The sequence below is a fragment of the Prinia subflava genome, chromosome 20, assembly GCF_021018805.1.
Source record: "Prinia subflava isolate CZ2003 ecotype Zambia chromosome 20, Cam_Psub_1.2, whole genome shotgun sequence".
Classification (NCBI taxonomy): Eukaryota; Metazoa; Chordata; class Aves; order Passeriformes; family Cisticolidae; genus Prinia; species Prinia subflava.
Genome location: NC_086266.1, coordinates 7,571,680 through 7,585,659, shown reverse-complemented (window position 1 = coordinate 7,585,659; position 13,980 = coordinate 7,571,680). Strand labels below are relative to the sequence as shown.

At 51.4% G+C, this 13,980-nt stretch overlaps 1 protein-coding gene across 4 annotated transcripts in view; it reads left to right on the top strand.

Moving 5' to 3' along the window:
- Positions 1-13,980, top strand: part of ARHGEF9 (Cdc42 guanine nucleotide exchange factor 9) — a 192,449-nt gene that overhangs the window by 87,625 nt on the left and 90,844 nt on the right. The gene's annotated exons all lie outside the window — the stretch shown is intronic.

The window sequence follows — 13,980 nt, the reverse complement described above, 5'->3', positions numbered from 1 at the left end:
TCAGCTCCTTTTCTTAGAGATGTGAGAGGGACCGAAACATAACCTGCTGGGTTTTTATTCTGTTTGTACGTGGTTTCTGTCTCTGCAGATTGGGAAGGAAAGATCAAAGGGGGGAAAGGGCAATGCAAGCTTTGTTTTTCTTTGCTAAAGCAACAGATACGGAGGGGTTGGGTTTTGCTTTGATTTTCTAGAAATCTGATTTTGGCTTTCTTTTCTTTCTTTCATGTGTGTGTGTATATATCAAATTTTGGGGAATGTGTCTAAGAAAAATCTTTGCCCACCTCAAGGATAACGAGCTTTTAAGACGGGTTGCTTCGCATGACTTTATTTACATTGATTTTCTGGAAAATGAAGTGCTAAGTTGTGTATTATGGGCTTGCTGGAAAGGTGTCCAGCAGTTAGAGGTGCTTCTGAATTGCAATGTTTACAGCTTGGAAGCAGGGCTGGCTGGGGGCTCCAGTGGCAGCACGAGAAGTTTGGAGAGAATACGAAGGGAATGTCTGGAAAGAGTAATGCCTTTTCCTCTAGAAAATATGTCTCTGTTCTGTGCTTCTGTTAGAAGTCTTAGGAATTTTTTTAATGTGTTATTGGTCCCTCCAGAAAAATCAGAATTGCTTAAAATGAACAAAAATACCAGTTTGAAAATGTTTTTATCTTTGCTGATTGTCACTGGAATTTTACTGCCTTGATAATTTAATTAGTTCATGCTAATTCCAGCTGTCTATTATTTATTTGACGTTCTCTGAAAAAAAAAAACCAAACATGTAACTGATGGATAAAGGCAAAGCTGGAGGTTACAGATGGGGACGTGGAGTTATTTCCCAGTGGGGGTTTTTGTGCTGGGAGTTAAAAGCCGAGCAGGGTTCGGGAGCCGATGGTTTTTCAGTGGTGGCACGATTGGGAACAGAGCTAAATCTGCCAAATTTGGCACTTTCAAAGTGCTTTAAGCTCTAAATAAAAGAGAAAAAAAAATTCTGAGTCCCAGGGTGGGAACAATCATCCCCAAAAGCGTTATGGGGCAGTGGCCCGTTTTAGTGGGGAGGAAAGCCAGGAGCAGGGATCCAAGCCCAGGAAGATGCTCCGGTGCCTGCTGGCTCCGTTCCCCCTCTTCACTTGTAGCTCTCTGCAAGAGGTACCTGCTTCACTTCACAGCAGACTGAGTCAATCTTCCTCTCTGAAAAAACCCAAGGGAATAACATTGATGCTGAGGATTGTTTGGGCTGTTAAACAGCTGAAATTTGCTCTATTTGCCTGTTGGCCATCCTGTGTCATTAGTTTTATAGGTTGCAGAATCTCCTGGAAAGGTAATAAATGAGCTGAGATCACCATGGAGAGGGAATCAATCAAATAGCAGCCAAAATCATCCTTTCAGGGGAACAGCCTTGAGCGACAAAGGGATTTGGAGGAGAAAGGGTGGAAAAAGGAGCTAAAACCCGACCCCAAAACTGGCCAGCGAGTTACAGTGGGCTGTAGCTGTGCCTGAACATTTATTTTCTCAGGGCTCTGTGGCACTAAGGTCTCCCTTTCAATATGATTTCTACGAGGAATGCCCAGTACCGCCGTTTCCTGGGTGCATTTGTTGATCCTGGGGAGATATTTGGAAATTGTGCTTGCTCGGTGGTGGGTGTTCCTGCGGTGCTCCACGGCTCATCCTGCAGTGCCCCTCTGGGTCCATGCCCGGGGGGCTGTGCTGGGCTGCATGGGGAGGACGAGGGGTTGTGCACGCTCAGCTCGGGGAGGGAGCGCCGGGAGCCGAGATCTTCCTGTCACGGAAGGTGCTTGGGAGAATTCACGGGATTTTATTACAACTTTTGGCCTTTTATCCTCCTGAAGGCTGGTGGAATTAAAGAAGGAAAGTTAATGCACAGCAGAGGCAAAGTTGGCAGCCGCAAACTTTGTTATTGTAGCAGCACCGTTCTCGTTATCTCGGGCTTCCTGATGGAATTCTGGGGGAAAAGAGAGGAAACGAGAGGTGAAAGAGTAAGCGAGGGCTGGGCTTGCTGCTTGTTTAGCTTGCTTTCTGTTTCCCACCCCAGGCCTCAGTGCCCCTCGTCCCCAGCCCCTGCCCCAGCCCCAGTTTTGTAGTGTGCAGCTGCAGTTTGGCGTTTCCAGGTGCAGGAGCCCCTCTGTCCTTCGAGCTGGGCGCAGCGGCTCAGCCCGTGAGGAGCACTGGGAGCGTTCTGGGGTGACAGCGCTGCGGGTCCCCATCAGATCCCTGTGCCCCCAAGTGCCTGCAGCATTTGGGTGTCGTTTGCACGCTGTGAAATATCCCTGGGATTGGAGCTTTCCATGGCCCGGAGCTCCGTGGGACCGTCCGGGTCACGCTCGGGGCTCTGGGGGGGCTTCAGCCCCGTGACTCCCCTGGTTTCTTCCCCTTTGTGGGGATGCTCAAAGCCAGGGGTGAGGCAGAGGCATCGTTCCTTTAAAGGAATCAAAGCGCTGACCCTCTGGAAAATACGCCCCCAAACGAAAAAAATACGAATTTGTCTGCAAAAAGCATATTTGTGATGCATATAATCTCTTCCAGTGCTTGCTGCTGTGTGTTTGCCGAGGCTGGGTGATGGGAGACCTGCCTTGCTGTTGTCTGCTTAAGCAGGATTCAATGTTATTTGCCACAGGATTCATGAAAATGCCTCTGCCTGTATCATAGCAACCCTGTTTCCCACAGTCCATAAAAAGTCCATTCCTCCCGAGCAGCAATCCGCCGTCTTAAAGATTCAGGCACCCTCCCCGGCGTGGGGAAGGGTGATGTGCCCCTCTCTGGGTGCTTCCCAGAAAACCCAAGCGTCGGGATGATCCCGGCTTGTCCTGCCTGCGCGGCGCTTTTAATGCTCTCTCTTTAAGGCAGATAAAACGCTTTCCTTTCGGCTTTCTAAAGGGCTTCCTCCCCCACCCTGGCTATTTCCCACCTCTGTTTAAAACCTCCCATGACGAACTGGAGGGGATGGGACAGCTCCGAGGGCTGTGACGCGGTGGCTCTGCCCTGTCCTGCCATTTGGCTTTTCCCCCGGGATGGCAGCAGCATGGCCCCGGCTCCTGCCGTGTAGGGAGTGAAGATCTGCCCGATGCCAGCCCTTCTGTGGGGATGCAGAGGTGCTTTCTCAGCCCGTAGATGACTGTTATTAGGTGCTGCATGTTCACCTGACTCCTGCCCCCATCTGTTTGCATAATGTGGTTATATTTCTTTTTGGATCAGGTATTCAGTACACAGCCCAACTGCTGTGTATAATGTCTGAAGGAAAATTGCAAAAAATCCATGTAAGTTGTTTTGTTTTGGTTTGTTTTTTTTAGTTGCTTTAGTTTCAGTTTGTGACTAGAACCCCTGTCTGTGTTGTGATTTCGTTTTGTCGTGGTGATTGGTTTGTGCGTGCAGTGAGCGCCGGAGTGCTCCGTGTACTGTGCCCGCCTGCATGCGTGTCCGTGTGCTCCGTGTGGAATCATCATCCATCCCACACACAGGAGGCTCCTGTGTTTTACATCCCCAATGTGGATTTGCTCAGCTGGGTGTGATAATCGTGCTCAGTGTGTCTCTCCCAGTGAAATGTTGGGACAGCTATTTTGGTAGAACGCAAGGGTTTGTCTCTGAGCTGCAGAGTCTCCGGTGAGGGAAAGTTGGGAATCTTGACAAAAACTCCCAAATGTTAATAATTGTGTAAGGGTTGTCCTGTTCGAAGAGGGTGCTGGTGCAGGGGTTCCAGGGCTGGCAGAGGATAGTTCTGCTGGGTCCTGGCTTTGCCACTGATTTACTGTATGGCCTTGGGCACGTTCCTTTGTTGCCTTGTGGCTTCTCTTTTCCATCTGGGGTAGAGGAATATCACACAGTACTGAGGTGTAGCCTTTCCTGATGCTCTCCTGTGTGTCCCCTTTCTGGCTGGGGGACAGTGGCAGTGCAGGTGAGGGATGTGTGTGTGCCCATGTTGGCCCAGCTCTGCCTACCTGGGCTTTGCCTGTTGGAGCTGTTGTAGACAGCAGGAGCTGTGGTGATTGATGCTTCCCACTAAAAATAGATGCTCCTGGAGGAAGAGCTGCTGGAGGAACCGTGATTTATTGTCTTTATTTTATTAGTTGTGGTTGAATTTCTTTCCTGAGTGGAAATGAGTCTTAATCTGCAAGCACCAGCAGACGGCTGGGTTGGCTCTAACCAGCAAAGGGCCACGTGGCCTCTGCTCCTTATTCCTGGTTTTTCTGGGAATTAACTGGCATTGTCAGAAACACCAGCTTGGTGGGGTGTTCACAAGGGCAGGAAGCCCCCAGTTGCTGGTGGTGACTGTGTTTGGCAGCCTGAACGCTTCACCACCGGAATGAAAGAGAATTTAGGGGGATGAAGGGAGTGCGTGCATGCAAGGATTTAAAGAATAAGGTCTGGATTTCAACTGCCTCTAATTTATCCCCACGGATATAATTTCATAGGAGTGTGCTGCTTTGGGGAGCTACCCCTTGTGCTGTCCCAGAGCTGGGGAAACTGAGGCACATGGTGGTTGCAGAGTGGCACATTTTGGGATGGGGCTTAGTGGGGCTGGGATCGGGAGCAGGATGCGGGGCTGGCAGTGAGGGAGGGTGTTTGGCACCGTGTTTGGAGTCTGGCTTGTTCATTTTTCTGCAAACCTTGCCGTGGGGCAGTGTCCGAGGGCCAGCCTGGTGCCGGGCGCTGTGGGCTGAGCTGCTCCAGAGAGGCAGAGGATGCGTTTGGGGGGTTTGGAGCCGGGAGCAGCCGAGTGTGGCCATGCCCATGTGAAGGGCCATGTGGCTCAGCCCTGCCCCTTCCTTTGCATCAGCTGAGACATATATGACACAACGTATGGGCTGCTGGCAGCCGGCGTGGGGATATTTTCAGCTGCATCTGCGCCTCAGCGGAGCCGGGGCTGCGCTGAGCCCACCCTGCTTGCCAGTCTCAGTCTCCAGGGATGAGCTGTTCCCCAGCCCCTTCCCCTCCTCCAGGACCTGTCCAGGACAGGCAGGGCAGGCACTGACCCCTGTGGGTGCTGGGGACAGCCGGCAGCCCTGCCCTGGGTGCCAGGGAGGCAGAGCAGTCCCAGTAAGTAGCATCACCCTGGTTAAAGCAGCCCGGCTCTTTGTTTTCCCTTTTTGTCCCTGGATAAAGCCCCGAGTGCATTTCTAGGCTGGTCACTGTGGTGAGATGAGCCGAGTGTGCTCCAGTGTGTCCTCCTGTCCTTCTGGAGTGAGGCTGTCGCTGCCCGGCGTGCCCGGGGCTTTGCGCTTTGCCGGAGGGACTGAGGCTGGAATGTCCTTCCTGCTGCTCCTGCTTGGGAAAGCAGTGTGCCGGCTGTCCTATTGCCTGCCAAGGCCTCTGGCCCCAGCCCTGCTCCGCTCCTGTCCCTCTGGGATGCTGAGGACAGTTGTGTGGTTTTCAGGGATGTGCTGCCCTGTGCCGCAGAGAGCCCGCAGCCTCGCCAGGCATCCGGGAAAATCCCTGGATGTTACTGGCTGCACTTGTTCACTCTCAGTGCTCAGGATGTTTGCCCCAAAGTTTCCGGAGGGTTAAGCTGCTGCTGGGCCAGTTTAGGGGGTTTTGAGCCCCTGCCCGGGAGCTCAGGGCTGTGAGAGCGGCTGCAGCACACGCTGAGAGATGCCGGCAGAGGAATTGGTGTCCCAGCTCCGGGGCTTGGGAAGCAGAAAGGACGGAGCTGTGCGGAGCTGCTCCCTTGAATTCGAGCAGATGCAGTCTGGTCTCAGCCACACAAGCAGCAGTGCAGGGCAAACCCCTAAGGATCTGTCTTCAACCCCAACAAGAGTGGGTTAATTTGCTGGGCATGTCTGGGGAAAAGTTTTGTCAAGTAAAATTGTTCCATTTGACAAAAGCGTCAGCTCTTGCTGGCATTATCAGAAAACAGATTTTTTTCAAAGCATTTCTATGGACCACATTCCCCTGCTATTTCTGCTGCTCCACTCCTCTGTATTTTGTTCAGTAAATCTGACAAGGTTCTCTCACTATGTCATGCACTGAAGTTTCTGTTCTGATACCAAATTTAGGGAAGGCATGTTATCTACAGTTCTTTCTTCCTGGCTTGATAAGGTGCTGATTAATTTAATGCAACTCTCTTTCCTTATCTAGTTGAGCTTCAGTCAGTTTTAGTATAATCTTGAAAAAGCGTGATCAATCTTTAATGTTTGTTTTTAAGGTTTATTCCAAAGCCTTTTAGGCATGCTGGATGTTCACTCTTTTGTGAAGTTCTAGGAGAATTAACTTAAAAAGTAACAATTATAGAACCGGTTTTGAATGCAGATGAAACATTTTAAAGTTGCTCTAAAACAAGAAAGAGCAGTCGGCTCTGATGAAGTTTTAGGTGTTAAAATAGAATTGTCTTAACTCTGGTGCTGGATGCGTAAGGCAGGGAATATCAACAGTGCCCTTGTGGGGATGAGCATGATGCAGGGCTGGAGGAGAGGGCCTGTTCTGTCTCCAGAGGTGTGTGCAAGGTGAGAGGGGACAGGGCCACTGTCACCTGTCCCTGTGTGGGGAATTGTTCCCTGCTTTTGCCCGAGCACACAGGCACGGGGAGCAGGCAGTGCAAGGAAGCCGGGCTGTCATCGGTGTGGAGCTCTGCTGCCATTTGGTGATCAGGGGTTGACATCTGGATAGATTTTCAGTCTCCTCTGGTCCAGGGGAGATGGATCTCTGCTCCAATGCCCAGCAGCAGATCGATCCTATCTCCTGGATACTGAGGGCTTTGCAGAATTGTCAAAAAGTCTTTCCTAAGGAATTAAAAGTGCACCCAGGCACGGAGCAGAGGAGCTAAACCTCCCAAACCTGCAGGCTGGGAACAAATTTGCTTAAGACTATCGGGCTGCCTTACAATTAGAGATCTTCAGGCAGGAGAAGCCTGGCTTCCTCAGTGCACACCCAGAGCCTGGGAATTGTGTTCCCAAGCATTAACAGGAGCCAGACTGTAGATGGATGGAATTCAGGGAGCACTGGCCCTGCTGCCCCAGCAGCCCTCTGCAGGGGTGGGAGCTGCTGAGCCACATGCTGAGGCCATCCCTGATGTCCCTCTCAGCCCAGTGCCTTTTGCAGATTGTCACCGTGGCCCCAGCTGCCACAAACCCCATCCTCCCAGCTGGATTTGAAGCTCAGTCCGAGTCTGTGTCTGGTCCCCAGAGCCCAGGTTTGGCTGGAGGTTGTTGGCAGCGCCTGCTCGGTGATTCTCCCTTTGCCATCTCCTCCAAGGCTCCCCTGCTCCCTGCTCCCTCCTGCACTGTGTTGGGGCTGCTGTGCTTTGCCCCAGAAAGCAGTGCTGCCTTAATCTGTGTTTTCCAGCAGTGCCAGGCTGTCCCTGTCCCTCCTCCCTGCACATGTCAGGGCACACATATGTACACGTGTGTGCAGGCAGCGCTGCACCTCCCTGTGGATCATTCTGAACATGGGCAGGGAAACCTATGGATTAAAACACATGTGCATATGTTTTCCTTCCCAGATATATTTTGGAAAATATGAGTCAGCAGCAGCAGCAGCAGCAGCAGCAGTAGGCAAGAACATATTACATAATCTCTGGGAGCCAAGAAAACCTTGCAGTTTATTAGGAGGGAGGCTTTCTGCAAGCAGTGGCTTTTACCATCATTTTGGGGCCACACATTGTCCTGAGCCCCTCGGTTAGTGGCCCCATTTCCATCATATCCTCTTGTGTCCAATGCAGGGAAGCTCTCCTAGCAGCCTTGGGTTTTGTTATATTTTTAAACCCCCCAGTACTGGTAGAATTTCAGGGCCGTGCTGTTGGTAACTACTTTTCTCTTGTTCCTTAACATGTTCTCCTGCACAGAGTCTGTGATTTTCTTTTTTGGTTCCCCCCACTCCCCACCTCCTGCTGTTTTCTCTCCAATCTCAGCACTGAGAGAAATGGCACATGAGTGCAGCTGGAAATAGCTGCTGCCCCCTCCGCCTCCCCTCTGCTCACGGCCACCCACCTCCTCCACCTACTCCCAAATGGGAGAGTGAAGTCAACATCCACTTTTAGCCCCAGGCTGCTGCTCCTCGGCTCTCCCCCTCTCCCTCGCCGTGTCTGCCCTGCCCACACAGGATTCAGAAGGGCTTCATCACCGTTTGAAGGCTCCTGCAGCTGGATGAGCACTTGTCTGGTCCCCTTGGCACTCGGGGGATCTGTGCTGGAGCATCAGGGATGAGAGGGGGTGCTCAGTTTGCTCCGTGCTGGCCGGGCAGGGAGGGGAGCAGCAGGAATTACGGACATGCAGAGGAGCACAAACAAAAACCCAAGGAAGTCAGACAGCAGGAATGTCAGGGGTTTGAATCCTCCATCCTGGGCACATCCGTGTGAGCGCTGGCACGGGCAGGGATGGGAGCAGTGGGCACAGAGCCCTGCACGGTGGGTGAGAGCTCTCAGCTCTCCATGGTGCTGCATCTCTGCTTCTCCGTCTCTGCTGCCAGCCTTAATTCCTGCAGGATGCCTGGAAAGCCTAGGAGGGGAGTGGGCATTAGCAGAGTGAAGGGAAAGGAGGGAAAAGCCTTGTTTGTTTTTAATTTGGCCGATAAAAGCGAAAGGTTCTGAGCTCTTTGATCTCTCAGGGCAGTGCAAACGCTTTTGCTGGGGCTGAGCCCGTGGGTGCCTTTCAGGCAAAGAGAAAGCTCGGTTGTGGTTTGCCAATATCAAAGCCTTCCCGAGGAGGCAGTAAATGGCCACGCTGGCTGAGAGCAGGAGCGCAGGCAGCTCCGTGCCCTGTCTGGGACAGTGTCTGAGCCACGCACTGCAGAGCAGATGGAGAGAGACACAAAAACTGATGGTGACAGGATAACCTGTTTATCCAGAGCACTCTGCCTTCACCCCCATTAGTGCTCGAGTTTCTGGTGTTTGGACACAAGAGAATTTAAATCTTCTATATTTTTAAAACCACAAAAGTCTGTTATAACCAGAAAATCTAATGTGCCCAGCAAAGGAGGTGGGTTTTTCTGTCCACCATCCATCAGGGCTCCCCATATTTTATCCAAAAGCCTGGTTTGAGCTGTGTCTGCCCAGTGTTTGGAGCAGCTGAAGAACGATGGGGCCCTCCAAGGGCTGGAATTTGGGGGAACTGCCCCCCATTCCCCACCTCTTGCAGCCAGGGTGATGCTACAGGGGCTGTTTCATCTTTCTACATCTTTGTTTCTCTTTCTGTAAAATGCACAGAAGGAAATTGCCCATTCCTGTTCAAGGGTTTGCCAAGTGAGGATGAGAAATGCTGTATTGGAGGCAGGTGGGATTGGAGCAGATGGATGAAAAATGCCTCTCACCCTCTGGGGCTTTGTGGGGGCCCCTGGCAGAGCAGAGCTCCCACCCAGGAGCTCCCTGCTTTAATTTAAAGCAACATCTTGAATTCCACCCGAGATCCCAACAGTGATGTCAGCAGGGCTCCTCCAAAGATTCACTTGGCCTCAAATATTTTGCATATGCAGCGTCAGAGCTCAGCCTTCTGTTTTTGCAGCTAGAGAAGGGCTCTGCACCTCGTTAGAGCCTTCTCCAGTAATACACTTGCTCTCTGTTATTAACTCATCTAAATGAGGCTTTTTTGTTTCTCAAAGCCTTTTGTGGTATTTCTGTGCTGTCGAGAAATTAATCTGCATTAAGCAGAAATACCTCAGTAAAACCAGGAGCTTTGGAGCAGCAGTTCAGCCTCTTGTAAGCTCTGGGGCAGAACCACTTGGGTTATTCACAATTCCCACCCCAAAGCCAGCCAAAAGAGCCAGGAGAGGCTCCTGGTGCACAAAGGAATGGCACAAAAGCCACCCAGGGCAGCCCAGCCGTGCTCTGGATGCTGGCATGGCCTGGAAGTGCTGTCTCTGACTGAGGGACACGAGTTCACATCTTAATCCCCAGATCTTTCCTTTTCAAGCTTCTGTGTTTGGCCATCCTCTCCCCAAAAGAAGGATTGTTCCCTGGGCCGTTCCCTCCTGTTCTGTCAGGATGTGTCTGTAGTGGTTTTCTCAGCTGGTCGGGGAAGACTTCTGCTCCTCCTGAACACATCTCCCACATCTGGAAACATCTCCCCATCGCTGCAGTGGGTTTTGCTGCCCTTTTTGCCTCTCTGTTTCTCCTGCAGACAGTTTTACCTTTGCAGGGTTTTTCCAACTCAGGTTGAAATTCAAGCGATAATAATACTTGACATTCTTCATTCTGGCATCTTAAAAATCTTTTCTGAAGTTTTAAAGCCTTTAAAGCCTTTGTGCTGTATAAATACTTGAGTACTTCTTCTATTTTTAAATGAAAATGGTGCCTGAAAACCCTCAAAAGTCAAATGAAGATCAAAGGCTTGGGAATACCAGCAGTTTTCTATATTATTCACAGCAGCTAGAGACTGAGGTTGTATTGGCTAAGTGCAAAGGGACTGCTGCGTTCATAATGATGGAATTATGGAATTATGGAATGGTTTGGAAGGGACCTTAAAGCTCATCCCATTCCACCTCTGCTGTGGGCAGGGACACCTCCTACTATTCCGTGTTGCTCCAAGCCCCATCCAGGGGTCATTTCCAGGGATGGGACAGCCACAGCTTCTCTGGGCACCCTGTGCCAGGGCCTCCCCACCCTCACAGGGAGGGATTTAGGGGTTCTTCCCAGTACCCCCTCTAAACCTGCTCTCTCTCACTGGTGCCTAGTTAATCTGTCCCAGCTATTCTGTAGAGCTCAGCCTTGGTGCTGAGGAGAGCTGGGCTTGGTGTCTGACATTGCTGCTGCTGGCTGGCAATCCCATGTTTTATCATCTTGTTTTCACATCCATCCCAGTGCAGGAATGGCCAGCAAAGGGCTGGAGCAGGGCTAGTGGCAGCATCGCCCTTTTCAGGGGGAGCTGATCTGGCTTTATAAGGTTTTCAGCAATGTAAAAGTCTTTTCCTGTAGCCCAGCCTTCCTCAAGGTTTTCCTCCCTCCCTGTGGCTTCTGAGCCAGAATCGGGACAATAGATGGAAATTGATGTCCTGGAGGCATGTGACAAGGGGATCCTGAGGGCTCAGGGCAGCTCACAAAAGAATTGCCTCTGATAAATGTTCAGAGGTTTCTGTGGGTTTGCTCAGCAGCTGCAGTCAGGGCTCACAGTGGGGATTTTTACCACTGCCCAGGGAATTGTTCCAGGGCTGCGTGAGCCACCACCAGCAGCATCCTTGCTGGAATGAAAGGTAAAAATGGATGCAGAGCAATTTAGCCAGAAGAGTGGAAAGAAAAAAAAAGTTAAGATCCAAGGGGTGGCTGTTCAAACGCCAAACAATCTAGAAAGCAAAGATGCAAAAATAAAATCTGAAGCGGAAATGAGTGATGTTTTACCAGCATTGTGTAACTCATTTTAATTGCAATCCATCTAGAAATCTATTTGAGGCAAGAAATCAATGCAGAATTGTAGAGCAAAGCATTGGCCTTCCAGATGTTTGCAGCTTTCTGGATTGTTATTTTCAGCTTCCTCCCACAGCTTATTGGAGTCCCTCCTTCCTCACAGTGGCCAGGGAAAGGTGTCCCCCTGATGTGTGGCAGTGGGCAGGGAGGGCTGTCCTGGGGTTTTCTGCTCTGAGTTTGCATCTTGTTGTGTCTTGAGGAACACCCTGGAGTGGTTTTGGTGGTGGGAAGGGGTTTTTGGAATGTGGAATCCTCAGGGTTTCTGTAGGATCACCCCACATCTCCCAGGCGTGGCTGAGGGCTCAGGGCAGGCTGTTGTCCCCTCACAGGGAGTTGTCCCTGGGCAGGAATTCTGGGTGAGTGGTGGAACTGGGGCCATGCTGTGCTCTTCTCTCTGATCACCTCCTTTAAATCCATGGGATGAGGTCATGCAGCATAGCCATTAGAGCTGCCTCATCACCTGGGAATTCCTTTCACCAAGCAGATTCCCAGCTTGAGAGACCAGTGAAAGTCCATCAGTGCTCAAGGCTTCTGGTAATCCGGCAGAATGAAGTCCTGCCTCTCACAGATGTCATCCATGTCTGTAGCAGCCACTCCCTTATTAGAGGGTAGAAATGAGCTGGGACACAGACTTCTTGTTTCCCATAGCATGGAAAGGGTCCTGGTTTATTCCTCTTCACAGCTCAGCCATCCTGACTCCAACCATTCCCTGACTCTGGCTGCAGTGAGCTCCTGCTGTGGGTTTCCCTTGCAGCCTCTGACTGCTGCTTATTTTCTGCTAAACTCTTGACTGCAGGGATTGGTGTGCAGCCTCTGACTGCAGGGATCGGTGTGCAGATTGTGACTGCAGGCTTTTACCCAGCTAGACTGTGACTCCAGGGATTGGTGTGCAGATTGTGACTGCAGGCTTTTACCCAGCTAGACTGGGACTCCAGGGATCGGTGTGCAGATTGTGACTGCAGGCTTTTACCCAGCTAGACTGGGACTCCAGGGATTGGTGTGCAGATTGTGACTGCAGGCTTTTACCCAGCTAGACTGTGGCTGCAGGGATCAGTGTGCAGACTGTGACTGCAGGGCTTGGTGTGCAGGCTGTGACTGCAGGGATTGGTGTGCAGGCTGTGACTGCAGGGATTGGTGTGCAGGCTGTGACTGCAGGGATTGGTGTGCAGGCTGTGACTGCAGGCTTTTACCCAGCTAGACTGGGACTGCAGGTTCCAACAACAGGCTCCAGCTGCAGACCCAGCCTGACTGCACAGCAGTGATTCTGTCTCCCCAGGACCCTTTTTCCTCATGATGCTCTCATTCCCTCTCCCTCCAAGTCCCTCCTCCTTCACCATTCCCCCTGCCCAGCTAACCCAGTCCCTTTTATCCTGCTTACTTTTATTTGCTGTAGCTGTGACTCCTCAGGGGTGGGGCTGTATTGGGTAATTAGCATAGCTGTTACTTAGCAGGGGCAGGGTCACCTGTGTTCTCTTCTACACCTGTCATTCCCAGCAGTCTCCTGAAAGGCCAGTGTGTTGTTTCTCTTTGATTTGGTGGCGTTGGTGAGGGAGATTTTACATTGTTTCTGGTCTATCCTCAGCGTTCGGGGCTGCTGAGGGTGCCTTGCTTTGAATCCAGTTTTGGCAAGGGCCGTGTGGAGACTGACCAGGGATGTGTCTGGGCAGAGCTGGGGCTGCAGAAGGATCCCTGTGCTCCTGGAGGGAGGGAGGCTGGGCTGCCATGGCCTTTGGGGTGTCCCTTTACTCTGCTCCTGCCTCTTGTCCTGCCTGGAGGTGGGCTCAGGCAGCGAGGCAAGGACAGAGTTCCCCAGGAGGCAGCCAGGCTCCTCAAAGATCACACAGCAGCCTCACAGACAGGTGAGGCTCTGAGACTGCAGTCCAAGGAAACCCTGACAGCCAGACAGACACTCGCATTCCCAACAGAATGGTCCAAAAGCAGGGGACTGCAGCTATGGAATATCTCCCCTGACCTCCCTCCTGGCTTCCAAGCGTGTCCCCCTCACCGTGTCACTCTCAGGCTGTCACTGCAGGGTGCTAAATGTGTTTGTGTTTAGAATACTGGCTTGGAGCAGCAGAGAGAAATGGGAACAGAGTTTGCAGCAGGTTAGGATGAGTTGAGATGAATCTGATGGGATTGCATGCAAAGGAACCGTCCTCAGTCTGGGAAGGAGGCAGGCTTTTCCAAATAGAGAGAGTGCAGCTGGAAGAGGGGGAAGGATACAATGCAGGAGGTAAAACTAAGAATAGAGGAGTGTGTTATAAAGGGAAATCTGGGGCTGGAGGTCAGGACAAATTAGAACACGCAGAAAATGTACTCCACTAGGCCATGGATTTGTATTTCTGGAAAATAACTGAAGTATCTTCACGTCGGCAGTTCTCATGGGATTGGAGAAAATGCCAGAACAGGTTCTCAAAGAGACCTTTGGCTTGTGAGCAGAACAGAGGACTCAAAGCTGGTTTTTGGAGCCTAGAGCCCCTAAAATTCCAAGAGGCACGGCTTTTCCTGCAGTCACCTCTGGACAGCACCAGCAGAATGTGCCCAAAATAGAATTTATTCTAATGGTAATTGCGGAGAGGGGCAGCAAACCTCCCCAGGACAGATGGAGTCAGGAGTAGAAGGGCTCTGGAAATGGGCCATGGGTGAGGCTGGAGCA